The sequence below is a fragment of the Heterodontus francisci genome, unplaced genomic scaffold (genome assembly GCF_036365525.1).
Source record: "Heterodontus francisci isolate sHetFra1 unplaced genomic scaffold, sHetFra1.hap1 HAP1_SCAFFOLD_524, whole genome shotgun sequence".
NCBI classification, from domain to species: domain Eukaryota; kingdom Metazoa; phylum Chordata; class Chondrichthyes; order Heterodontiformes; family Heterodontidae; genus Heterodontus; species Heterodontus francisci.
In genome coordinates, this window is record NW_027140348.1 from 183,333 (window position 1) to 197,159 (window position 13,827).

The following is a 13,827-nucleotide window of genomic DNA, read 5'->3' on the forward strand; positions in this document are numbered from 1 at the left end:
CTAGCCTTTTCAGTCTCTCTTCATAGCTGAAATACTCCAGCCCAGGCAACATCCTGGTGAATCTCCTCTGCACCCTCTCTAGTGCACTCACATCCTTCCTATAGTGTGGTGCCCAGAACAAGGGTGTAACACAGTACTCCAGCTGTGGCTTAACTAGCTTTTTATACCGCTCCATCATAGCCTCCTTGCTCTTATAGTCTATGCCTCGGCTAATAAAGGCAAATATCCCATATGCCTTCCAACCACCTTTATCTACCTGTGCTGCTGTCCATAGATTACTGAAGGCAAGTACACCAAGGTCCCACTGTACTTCCTAGTGTCCTACCATCCATTGTATATTCCCTTGCCTTGTTAGTCCTCCCAAAATGCATCATCTCTCACTTCTCAGGTTTAAATTCCATTTGCCACTGCTCTGCCCATCTTACCAGCCCATCTATATCGTCCTGTAATCTAAGGCTTTCCTCCTCACTATTTACAACACCACCAATTTTCATGTCATCTGTGAACTTACTGACCATACCTCCGATATTCATGTCGAAATCATTAATATACACTACAAACAGCAAGGGTCCCAGCACCGATCCCTGTGGTACACTACTGGTCACAGGCTTCCACTCGCAAAAACAACCCTCAACCATCACCCTCTGCCTCCTGCCACTAAGCCAATTTTGGATCCAATTTGTCAAATTGCCCTGGATCCCATGGGCTCATCTTCTTAACCAATCTCCCATGCGGGACCTTATCAAAAGTCTTACTGAAGTCTATGTAGACTACATCAGCTGCTTTACCCTCATCTACACATCTAGTCACTGCCTCAAAAAATTCAATCGTTAGTTAGACACGATCTCCCCCTGACAAAGCCATGCTGACTATCCCTGATTAATCCCTGCCTCTCCAAGTGGAGATTAATCCTGTCCCTCAGAATTTTTCCACCAGTTTCCCTACCACTGATGTTAGACTCACCGGCCTGTAATTACCTGGTTTATCCATGCTACCCTTCTTGAATAATGGTAACACATTTGCTATGCTCCAATCCTCTGGTACCTCTCCTGTGGCCAGAGAGGATTTGAAAATTTGTGAGGGAGCCCCTACTATCTCCTCCCTTGCCTCACATAACAGCCTGGGATGCATCTCATCTGGGCCTGGGGATTTATCCACTTATAAGCTGGCTAAAACAGCTAATACTTCCTCCTTTTCAATGCTAATATGTTCAAGTATATCACAATCCCCCTCCCTGATCTTTACACCTTCATCATCCTTCTCCATAGTGAACACAGATGAAAAGTAATCATTTAAAACTCACCTATGTCCTCTGGCTCCACACACACAGATTGCCACTTTGGTCCCTAATGGGCCCTACTCTTTCCCTGGTTATCCTCTTGCCCTTAATATACTTATAAAATGCCTTGGGATTTTCCTTTTTCTTGCCTGCCAGTGTTTTTTCATGTCCCCTCCTCGCTCTCCTAATTACTTTAAGTACCCCCTACACTTTCTATACTCTTCTAGTGCCTCTGCTGTTTTCAGTGCTCTGAATCTGCCATAAGCCTCTTCTTTTTTTTCCTGATCCAATCCTCTATATCCCTTGACATCCAGGATTCTCTGGACTTGATGGTCCTACCCTTCACTTTAACGGGTAAATGTTGGTTCTGAACTCTCACTGTTTCCTCTTTGACTCCCACTGGTCTGATGTAGACTTTCCTACAAGTAGCTGCTCCCAGTCCACTTTGGCCAGATCCTGTTTTATCCTATTGAAATTTAGTACCTTTATTTCTGGTCCATCTTTGTCCTTTTCCCTAACTACTTTAAATTTTAGAGTTATGGTCACTATCCCTGAAATGCTCCCCCCACTGACACTTCTACCACTTGTCTGGCTTCATTCCCCAGGATTAGGTCCAGTACTGCCCCTTCTCTTGTAGGACTTTCTACGTACTGGCTCAAAAAGCTTTCCTGTATGTATTTTAAGAATTCCACCCCCCTTTACACCTTTTGCACTAAGACTATCCCAGTTGATATTGGGGAAGTTGAAATCCCCAACTATTATTACTCTATTATTTTTACACCTGTCTGAGATTTGCCTACATATCTGCTCCTGTATCTCTCCCTGACTGTTTGGAGGCCTGTAGTACACTCCCAGCCAAGTGATTGCCCCCTTTTTTGTTTTTAAGTTCTACCCATATGGCCACATTTGAGGAACCTTCTAAGATATCAAAGAACAAAGAACAGTACAGCACAGGAACAGGTCATTCGGCCCTCCAAGCCTGCGCCAATCTTGATGCCTGCCGAAACTAACACCTTCTGCACTTCCGGAGCCCATATCCCTCTATTCCCTTCCTATTCATATATTTGTCAAGATGCCTCTTAAACATCGCTATCGTATCTGCTTCCACCACCTCCCCCGGCAGCAGGTTCCAGGCACTCACCACCCTCTGTGTAAAGAACTTGCCTCGCACATCCCCTCTAAACTTTGCCCCTCGCACCGTAAACCTATGTCCCCTAGTAACTGACACTTCCACCCTGGGAAAAAGCTTCTGACAATCCACTCTGTCCATGCCACTCATAACTTTGTAAACCTCTATCATGTCACCTCGCCACCTCCGTCATTCCAGTGAAAACAATCCGAGTTTATCCAACCTCTCCTCATAGCTAATGCCCTCCAGACCAGGCAACATCCAGATAAACCTCCTCTGTACCCTCTCCAAAGCCTCCACGTCCTTCTGGTAGTGTGGCGACCAGAATTGCACGCAATATTCTAAGTGTGGCCGAACTAAGGTTCTGTACAGCTGCAACATGACTTGCCAATTTTTATACTCTATGCCCCGACCGATGAAGGCAAGCATGCTGTATGCCTTCTTGACTACCTTATCCACCTGCGTTGCCACTTTCAGTGACCTGTGGACCTGTACACCCAGATCTCTCTGTCTGTCAATACTCCTAAGGGTTCTGCCATTTACTGTATACCTCCCACCTGCATTATACCTTCCAAAATGCATTACCTCACATTTGTCCGGATTAAACTCCATCTGCCATTTCTCCGCCCAAGTCTCCAACCGATCTATATCCTGCTGTATCCTCTGACAATCCTCATCATTATCCGCAACTCCACCAACCTTTGTGTCATCCCTCCTTACTGCAGTAATTGACTCCTTGATCAACAGTGCAATGCCACCTCCTCTTTTATCCCCTCCCCTGTCTCATCTGAAGATTCTATACCCTGGAATATTGAGCTGCCAGTCCTGCCCCTCCCTCAACTGTGTCTCTGAGAGCAATAATATCATAATCCCATGTGCTAATCAAAGCCCTCAATTCATTTGCCTTACTAGTAAGACTCCTTGCATTAAAATAGATACAATCCAGCCTTGCATTTTTCACTTGTGTCTGAACAGGTCTATATTTGCTCTGCCTTCCAGACTGACTCTGTTTCTCTCTTTGACTGTACATCACCCCCTACTGTACCTCCATTCTGTATCCCATCCCCCTGCCAAATTAGTTTAAACCCGCTCCAACAACACTCGCAAACCTCCCAGCAAGGATGTTGGTCCCGTTCCAGTCCAGGTGCAACCCGTCCAACTTGTACAGGTCCCACCTTTGCCAGAAACAGACCCAGTGATCCAGGAAACTAAAGCCCTCCCTCCTGCACTATCTCCTCAGCCACGCATTCATCTGCTCTATCCTCCTATTCCTATACTCACTAGCACGTGGAACCAGGAGTAATCCAGAGATTACAACCTTAGACGTCCTGCTTTTCAATCTGCTACCTCGCTCTCAATTCTTGTTGCAGGACCTCATCCCTCTTTTTACCTATGTCATTGGTACCAATGTATACCTCGACCTCTGACTGTTCACCCTCCCCCTTCAGAATGTCCTACAGCTGCTCTGTGACATCTTTAACCCTAGCACCAAGGAGGCAACATACCATCCTGGAGTCACGTTTGTGGCCTCAGAAACGCCTATCTGTACCCCTTACGATAGGGGATTCTATCACTAGCTCTTCCACTCCTTTTCTTCCCATCCTGTATATCCTCTCATGTTTAATTAACTTGCTGGAGCTTTTTGAGGAGGTAACAGAGAGAGTTGATGAGGGCAATGCTGGTATACATGGACTTTCAAAAGACATTTGATACAGTGCCACACAACAGACTTGTGAGCAAACCTGTAGCTCATGGAATAAAAGGGACGGTAGCAACATGGATACAAAAGTGGCTGAGTGACAGGAAACACAGTAGTGGTTAATGGATGTTTTTCAGGCTGGAGGAAGGTTTGTAGTGGAGTTCCCCAGGGGCCAGTGTTGGGACCCTTGCTTTTCCTGATATATTAATGACCTAGACGTTGGTGTACAGGACACAATTTCAAAGTTTGCAGATGATATGAAATTTGGAAACATTGTGAACTGTGAGGAGGATAGTGTAGAACTTCAAAAGGACAAGTTGGTGGAATGGGCAGACAGGTGGCAGATGAAGTTCAATGCAGAGAAATGTGAAGTGATTCATTTTGGTAGGAAGATCATGGAGAGACAATATAGAATGAAGGGTACAATTCTAAAGGGGGTGCAGGAGCAGAGGGACCTGGGTATATATGTGCATAAGTCATTGAAGGTGGCAGGACAGGTTGAGGGAGTGGTTAATAAAAGCAGACAGTATCCTGGGCTTTATTAATAGGGACGTAGAGTACAAGAGCAAAGAAGTTATACTTGTATAAGAACATAAGAACTAGGAGCAGGAGTAGGCAATTCAGCCCCCCCCCCCCCCCGAGCCTGCTTCACCATTCAATACGATCATGGCTGATCTCATCTCGGCCTCAACTCCACTTCCCTGCCCGTTCTCCATAACGCTTCAACCCATTACTAATTAAAAATCTGTCAATCTCCTCCTTTAAATTTACTCAATGTCCCGGCATCCACCGCACTCTGGGGTAGTGTATTCCACAGACTCACGACCCTTTGAGAGAAGTAATTTCTCCTCATCTCTGTTTTAAATCTGCTACCCCTTATCCTAAAACTATGACCTCTCATTCTAGATTGCCCCACAAGAGGAAACATCCTCTCTATGTCTACTTTGTCAATCCCCTTAATCATCTTATATACCTCAATTAGATCTCCTCTCATTCTTCTAAACTCCAGAGAGTAAAGGCCCAAACTGCTCAATCTCTCTTCATAAGACAAGCCCCCTATCTCTGGAATCAATCTAGTGAACCTCCTCTGAACTGCCTCCAATGCAACTACATCCTTTCCCAAGTAAGGGAACCAAAACTGTATGCAATACTCCAGGTGCGGTCTCACTAATGCCTTGTACAGTTGCAGCAACACTTCCCTACTTTTATACTCTATTCCTTTAGCAATAAATGCCAAAATTCCATTTACCTTCCTTATCACCTGCTGTACCTGCAAACTAGTTTTCTGTGATTCATGCACGAGGACACCCAGATCCCTCTGCACCGAAGCACTCTGAAGTTTCTCTCCATTTAGATAATTTGCATTTCTATTCTTCCGACCAAAATGGATAACCTCACACTTATCCACGTTAAAATCCATCTGCTAAATTTTGACCCATTTATCTAACCTATCCATATCCATTTGTAAATTTCTTATTTCTTTATTGCAACTTACTGTCCCACCTATTTTAGTGTCATCTGCAAACTTGGCTATAGTACCTTCTATCCCTGCATCCAAGTCATTAATATAGATTGTCAATAGTTGGGGCCCAAGGTCCGAACCCTGTGGCACCCCACTAGTTAAATCTTGCCAACCAGAAAACGACCCATTTATCCCGACTTTCTGTTTTCAGTTGGTTAGCCAATCCTCTTTCCAAGCTAATAAATTGCCCCTAACCCCATGCGATCTTACCTTGTTTATTAACCTTTGGTGTGGCACCTTATCAAATGCCTTCTGGAAGTCCAGATACACTGCATCTACAGGATCCCCATTATCCACTTTACTTGTTACAGCTTTGAAGAACTCTAGCAAATTAGTCAAACACGATTTACCCTTCATAAAACCATGCTGACTCTGATGGATTGCATTTTGACTTTCGAAATGTCCTTTTATTACTTCCTTAATAATGGATTCTAACAATTTCCCAACGACAGATATTAAACTAACTGGTCTGTAGTTTCCTACTTTCTGCCTCCCTCCCTTTTTGAATAAGGACGTTACATTAGCTTTTTTCCAATCCACTGGAATCTTTCCCGTATCCAGGGAATTTTGGAATATTATAACCAATGGATCCACTATCTCCACTGCCACTTCCTTTAAGACCCTAGGATGTAGGCCATCAGGCCCTGGGGACTTGTCTGACTTCAACCCCAATAGTTTGCTCAGTACTTTTTCCCTAGTGATGATTGTTCTAAGTTCCTCCCTTTCTATAACCTCTGCATTACCTGGTACTATTGGGATGGTAGTAGTGTCCTCCACCGTGAAAACTGAGGCAAAATACTGATTTAGTGTCTCTGCCATTTCTGTCTCCCCTTCTATTAACTCCCCAGTCTCATCCTCCAACGGACCGACATTCACTTTAGCTACTCTCTTCCCTTTTATATACTTAGAGAAGATTTTGCTATCCATTTTATATTTTGCGCTAGTTTTCTTTCATAATTTACCTTTGCTCTTTTTATTACTTTTTTAGTAACCCTTTGTTGATCTTTAAAAGTTTCCCAATCTTCCAGCCTGCCACTGACCTTTGCAATATGGTATGCCTTAGTTTTTGACTTGATGTTATCCTTAACTTCCTTGCTTAGCCATGGATGTTTTTTCCCCCTCCTAGAATCTTTCTTCCCATCTGGAATATATTTTAGTTGGGATAAATTGAATATCTCCTTAAACATCTGCCACTGCTCAGCAACTGTCCTACCTTGTAGTCTTCCTGCCCAGTCCACTAGGGCCAAATCTGTCCTCATGCCTATATAATTTCTTTTGTTTAACTCCAGAACGCTCATGTGGGACTCCAGCTTCTCGCCCTCAAACTGAATTTGAAATTCTAGCATGCTATGATCACTCTTCCCTAGAGGATCCTTAACAATGAGATCATTAATTAATCCCATCTCATTACACAATACCAAATCTAGAATAGCCTGCTCCCTGGTTGGTTCCACAACACATTGCTCCATAAAACAATCTCTAATACATTCAATGAACTCTCCCTCGAGGCTACTCTTGCCAATTTGATTAATTCAGTCTATATGCATATTAAAATCACCCATGATTATTGCCGTACCTTTCTTACACGCCCCCAGTAATTCCTGGTTTATACTGTGCCCCACTGCAGAACTACTGTTTGGGGACCTATAGATTACTCCCACCAGTGACTTCTTTCCCTTGCTATTTCTTATTTCTACCCAGACTGATTCTACGTCTTGATCTCCAGTGTCTATATCATTTCTCACTACAGCACTGATCTCTTCCTTTACTAACAAAGCTACACCTTCTCCTTTTCCTTCCTGCCTATCCTTCCGAAATACTGAGTACTCTTGGATATTCAATTCCCAAACCTGGTTTCCCTGCAACCATGTCTCAGTAATCGCCACTAAATCATACCCATTTGCATCTATTTGCACTGTTAACTCATTTATTTTATTCCGAATGCTTCGTGTGTTCAGATACAAAGCCATTAAGTTTGTTCTATTGATAAATTTCCCTACTCTTGTACAATTCCTTGGTGCAATATGACGTTCACACGTTCTGTCCCTTTTATTTTCTGGTAATAATCAGCCTCACCACTTACCTGCACTCCTACCTTCTCCTTTAACTTCTTGTTTTTCCATGCAACTGAACCCTCCCCCCCACTATTTAGTTTAAAGTCCGATCTACAGCCCTAGTTATGTGATTCGCCAGGACTCTGGTCCCAGCATGATTCAGGTGGAGCCCGTCCCATCGGAACAGCTCCCTCCTTCCCCAGTACTGGTGCCAATGTCCCAAGAATTCGAACCCATTTCTCCCACACCAATCTTTGAGCCACACATTTACCTCTTTAATCTTATTGACCCTTTGCCAGTTTGCTCGTGGCTCAGGTAGTAATCCGGAGATGATTAACTTTTTGGTTCTGCTTTTTAATTTAGCCCCTAGTTGCTCATATTCCCTCAGCAGAACCTCTAACCTCGTTCTACCTATATCGTTGGTACCTACCTGGACCACGACAACTGTATCTTTCCCCTCCCACTCCAAGTTCCTCTGCAGCCCAGATGAGATATCCTGAACCCTGGCACCAGGGAGGCAACACAGTCTTCAGGACTCTCGATTGTGGCCACAGAGAACTGTGTCTATGCCCCTAACTATACTATCCCCGATTACGACTACATTTCTCTTTTCTCCCCCCACTTGAATGGCTCCCTGTACCATGGTGCTGTGGTCAGTTTGCTCATCCTCCCTACAGTCCCTGCTCTCGTCCACACAGGGGGCAAGAATCTCGAACCTGTTGGACAAGGACAATGGCTGAGGCTCCTGTAGCACTCCCTCCTGGATCCCTCTACCTGCCTCACTCATAGTCACACCCTCCTGTCCCTGACCACTGGCCAAATTCAAGGTAGTTAATCAAAGGGGTAACTCTCCCCTTCCCTGATGTGTCGCAGTGTCAGAAGCTCAGACTCCAGCTCAACAACTCTGAGCCGGAGATCCTCGAGCAGCCAACACTTGCTACAGATGTGTTCACCTGGAATCACAGTGGGGTCCACCAGCACCCACATCATGCAGGTACAACACATCACCTGGCCCTGCATCTCTATTTTATATAATTAGATTTAAATTTGTTATTTAAATTTCTGACTGGTCTTCAGTTTTTTTTTTAATCCGCTTTAGTCTTTATATACTTAAATTAATCAAGTCTTACTCTATGTTGATTCAATTAAATTAAATTAAAAACTTACCTGAATACGGACCCCAGCTGCTCTCTGTTTCATTGCTCTCACTCTTCAATGTGACGTCACACTTTTTGTTTTTTTTTTCCCCCCCGGATCCTCGGGCTCCGCTCCTCTCTGTCTCTCTCCCACACAAACCTCCGTTCCTGCTGCTCCTCGGGCTCCGCTCCTCTCTGTCTCTCTCCCACACAAACCTCCGTTCCTGCTGCTCCTCGGGCTCCGCTCCTCTCTGTCTCTCTCCCACACAAACCTCCGTTCCTGCTGCTCCTCGGGCTCCTCTCTGTCTCTCTCCCACACAAACCTCCGGTCCTGCTGCTCCTCAGGCTCCGCTCCTCTCTGTCTCTCTCCCACACAAACCTCCGTTCCTGCTGCTCCTCGGGCTCTGCTCCTCTCTGTCTCTCTCCCACACAAACCTCCGGTCCTACTGCTCCTCGGGCTCCGCTCCTCTCTGTCTCTCTCCCACACAAACCTCCGTTCCTGCTGCTCCTCGGGCTCTGCTCCTCTCTGTCTCTCTCCCACACAAACCTCCATTCCTGCTGCTCCTCGGGCTCTGCTCCTCTCTGTCTCTCTCCCACACAAACCTCCGGTCCTGCTGCTCCTTGGGCTCCGCTCCTCTCTGTCTCTCTCCCACACAAACCTCCGGTCCTGCTGTTCCTCGGGCTCTGCTCCTCTCTGTCTCTCTCCCACACAAACCTCCGTTCCTGCTGCTCCTCGGGCTCCGCTCCTCTCTGTCTCTCTCCCACACAAACCTCCGTTCCTGCTGCTCCTCGGGCTCTGCTCCTCTCTGTCTCTCTCCCACACAAACCTCCGTTCCTGCTGCTCCTCGGGCTCCGCTCCTCTCTGTCTCTCTCCCACACAAACCTCCGTTCCTGCTGCTCCTCGGGCTCCGCTCCTCTCTGTCTCTCTCCCACACAAACCTCTGGCCCTGCTGCTCCTCGGACACTAGTCTGGCTTTAGCTGGAGTATTGTGTCCAGTTCTGGGTACCGCACTTCAGGAAAGACATGAGGGCATTGGAGAAAGTACAGAAAAGATTCACGAAAATGGTTACAGGTTTAAGAATTTCAGTTGTGAAGATGGATTAGAGAAGTTCGGACTGTTTTCCTTGGAGAAGAGAAGGCTGTGAGGTGATTTGCTGAAGTTATTCAAAATCATGAGGGGTCTGGACAGAGTGGATTGAGTGAAACTGTTCCCACTCGTGAAATGATTGAGAATGAGAGGGCACAGTAAAGGTCTGCTCAGGTTGGGGGAGAAAAAGAACCCGACCGATCCACAGTGGACCCGAGTCTGACCTGGCTCGAATCCCTCCAATTTCGCCCCGCGCCCGACCCAACCCCGACTCGACTCGACCCGACCATCCCTTTACTTGCCTTTCGACTGGGAAGCTCCAGGAAGCTGCAGCACATGCGTGATGACGTCATAGTGATGTCACTCGCTCATTGTGCTGACTCAGTTTCCTCCCGGGCTTCCAGCTCAGGTAAGTTTTTTTTTTTGATACTTACTGGCAGAACGCTTACCGTGTGTACCTGACCCGAACCTGACACATGTTGTCGGGTTCGGGTCGGGTAGCAGGCCTTTAGGCCACGGATTTAAAGTATTTGGTAAGAGAAGCAAAAGTGACATGAGGAAAATCGGCCAGCACAGACACGATGGGCTGAATGGCCTCCTCCTGTGCTGTAATTTTTCTATGGTTCTAAAAACTTTTTCACGCAGCGAGTGGTTAGGGTCTGGAATGCGCTACCTGAACGTGATAGAGGCAGGTTCAATTGAAGCATTCAAAAGGGAATTAGATAGTTATATGAAAAGGGAGAAGGCAGGGGAATGGAAGTGAGGGAGTTGCTCTTTCAGAGAGCCAGTGTGGACATGATTCTGAGATTCTTACAGCTGGCCTAGGTAACTAATAGATTAATCATAAATGCACCCCTTTCAAGACTTTTTTGAATATGCACTGAGCAGACTGTCCTGCTGCTGTGTCATAGAGAGATACAGCACCAAAACAGGCCATTCGGCCCGCCGAGTCCATGCCGACCAACATCCACCCATTTATACTAATCCTACATTAATCCCATTTTCCCTCTCACATCCCCACCTTCCCTCAATTCTCCTACCACCCACCTACACTAGGGGCAAATTTTTTTTTTTACAATGGCCAAATTAACCCATCAACCTGCAAGTCTTTGGCATGTGGAAGGAAACCGGAGCACCCGGCGGAAACCCACGCGGTCACAGGGAGAACTTGCAAACTCCACACAGGCAGTACCCAGAATCGAACCCAGGTTGCTGGAGCTGTGAGGCTGTGGTGCTAACCACTGCGCCAATGTGGGCTGCCATGAAGCTTCTGAGTTCAGCCATGGCTAGGATTGCTCGGATTTGATCCCTGGCTGAACCCCAGTCAAGGCATCTTGCAAGTCATGGCATTGAACTCTTTTCAAAGCCACGATGATGTCTGATTTCTTTTAGAACCCAACTTGCTGGCTCGTGTGTTGGGCTAGCTTTATTCTACTGGGTGTCAACCTTGTACTTTGGCTATTTGTTATCCGCTCCCTGTTCTTGCCATCCACGTGAATAATGTATGCTTTGAGTTTGTTCACAGCCAGAAATGGCTGCGAGATGTTGCCTGAGGCCTGTCATCTTCACACCGGTCAACTCTGCAGATGTTTGGCATTCAGTGGTCCACAAATGTTTTGTTAGTTTCAGAACATAAGAAATAGGAGCAGGAGTTGGCCATTCAGCCCCTTGAGCTGCTCCATCATTCAGTAAGATCATGGCAATTCTGATTGTGGCTTTAACTCCACTGTACTGCCTGCCCACCACCCCCCCCACCCCCCACCCCAACAATAACTCCTGACTCCCTTATAGATCAAAAATGTGTCTAACTCCACCTTGAATATATTCAATGACCCAGCCTCCACTGCTCTCTGGGGAAGAGAATTCCAAATACTAATGACCCTGTGAGAAGGAATTCCTCCTCATCTCCGTCTTAAATAGGAGAGCCCTTACTTTGAAACTATGCCCCCAGTTCTCTTTTTTTTTTTTTTTTTCCCCCCTATAAGGGAAACATCCTCAGCATCTACCCTGTCAAGCCCCCTCAGAATCTTATACGTTTCAATAAGATCACCTCTCAATTGTCCAAACTCTAGATTAGGCCCAACCTGCTCAATCTTTCCTCATAAGATAAACCCCTCGTCCCAGGAATTAGCCTGGTGAACCCTCTCTGAACTGCTTCCAATGCAAGTATATCCGCACCCCCCCCCCCCCCCCCCCACCTTAAGTAAGGAGACCAAAACTGTACACAGTACTCTAGGTGCGGTCTCACCAATACCCTGTACAGTTGTAGCAAGACTTCACTACTTTTATACCACATCCCCCTTGCAAAAAAGGCCAACATTCCATTTGCCTTCCTAATTACTTGCTGTACCTGCATGCTGTCTTTTTGTGATTAATGTGCAAGGACACCCAGATCCCCCTGTACCATAACATTCTACATTCTCTCTCCATTTAAATAATCTGCTTTTCTGTTCTTCCTGACAAAGTGGACAACCTCACATTTACCCACATTATACTCCATCTGTCAAATTTTTGCCCACTCACTCAACCTATCTATATCCCTTTGCAGACTCTTTGTATCCTCCTCGCAACTTGCTTTCCTACCTATCTTGGTATCGTCAGCAAATTTGGCTACAATACAGTCAGTCCCTTCGTTCAAGTCATTAATATAGATCATAAATAGTTAAGGCTCTAGCACTGATCCCTGTGACACTCCACTAGTTACACTTTGCCAACCTGAAAATGCTTCATTTATCCCAACTCTGTTTCCTATTATTTAGACAGTCCTCTGTCTATGCTAATATATCACCCCCAACGCCATGAGCTCTTATCTTGTGTAGTGACCTTTTTTATGTGGCACCTTATCGAATGTTTTTTGGAAATCCAAATACATTACATCTACTGGTTCCCCTTTATCTACCCTGCTTGTTGACATCCTCAAAGAACTCCAATAAATTTGTCAAACACTATTTCCCTTTCATAAAACCATGTTGACTCTGCCTGATTTTACTTTGATTTTCTAAATGTCCTGCTACTACCGCTTTTAATAATGTTGTAATGTATTTTAGCATTTTCCCAACGAACGATAGGCTAACTGGCCAAGAGTTTCCAGCTTTCTGTCGCCCTCCCTCCTTTCTTGAACAGAGTTGTTAAATTTGCAGTTTTCCAATCCACTGGGACATTTCCAGAATCTAGGGAATTTTGGAAGATTACAACCAATGTATACGGGCCATCAGGATCAGGGGATTTGTCAGCCTTTAGTCCCTTTTAGCTTTCTGATGTATTTGAAGCAATGAGTCCTGCTGTGAGTTATTCAGTACTAGTACAGCAGGAGTATCTCTAAGTGGACCTCAAGACCTGTTCGTCGTATCACTTCTGCGGCACAATTGTGTGTAGTTCTGAGCTCACGAGCCCTCTGTAATGGACTTCAGCCTTTCCACAGTAGTCAGTTGCCATGTTTGCTGTGTTTTCTCCTTTTACAGTTGACCATTTAACTCCAGGGATGGTCAGCTTTGCTCTGCCTCTGTCTTGTTGACTGCATCTTCTGGGAATTTACGGAGGTGTGTAAGAAGGGCACTACAATTGTCAAGGGTGATTTTAATCTGCATATTGACTGGACAAATCAGATTGGCAGAGGTAACATAAAAGACGAATTTGTAGAGTGCATCAGGGACTGTTACTTAGCGCAATATGTTGCAGAACCTACCAGGGAACAGGCTATTATAGATCTAGTAATGTGTAATGAGGTAGGATTAATAAGAGATTTATAAAAGCAAAATACTGCAGATGCTGGAAATCTGAAATAAAAACAAGAAATGCTGGAAACGCTCAGCAGGTCTGGCAGCATCTGTGGAGAGAGAAACAGAGTTAACGTTTCAGGTCAGTGACCCTTCACCAGTTTATCCTCGTCAAAAAGAAGGACTTGATGAGAAGGATGAACC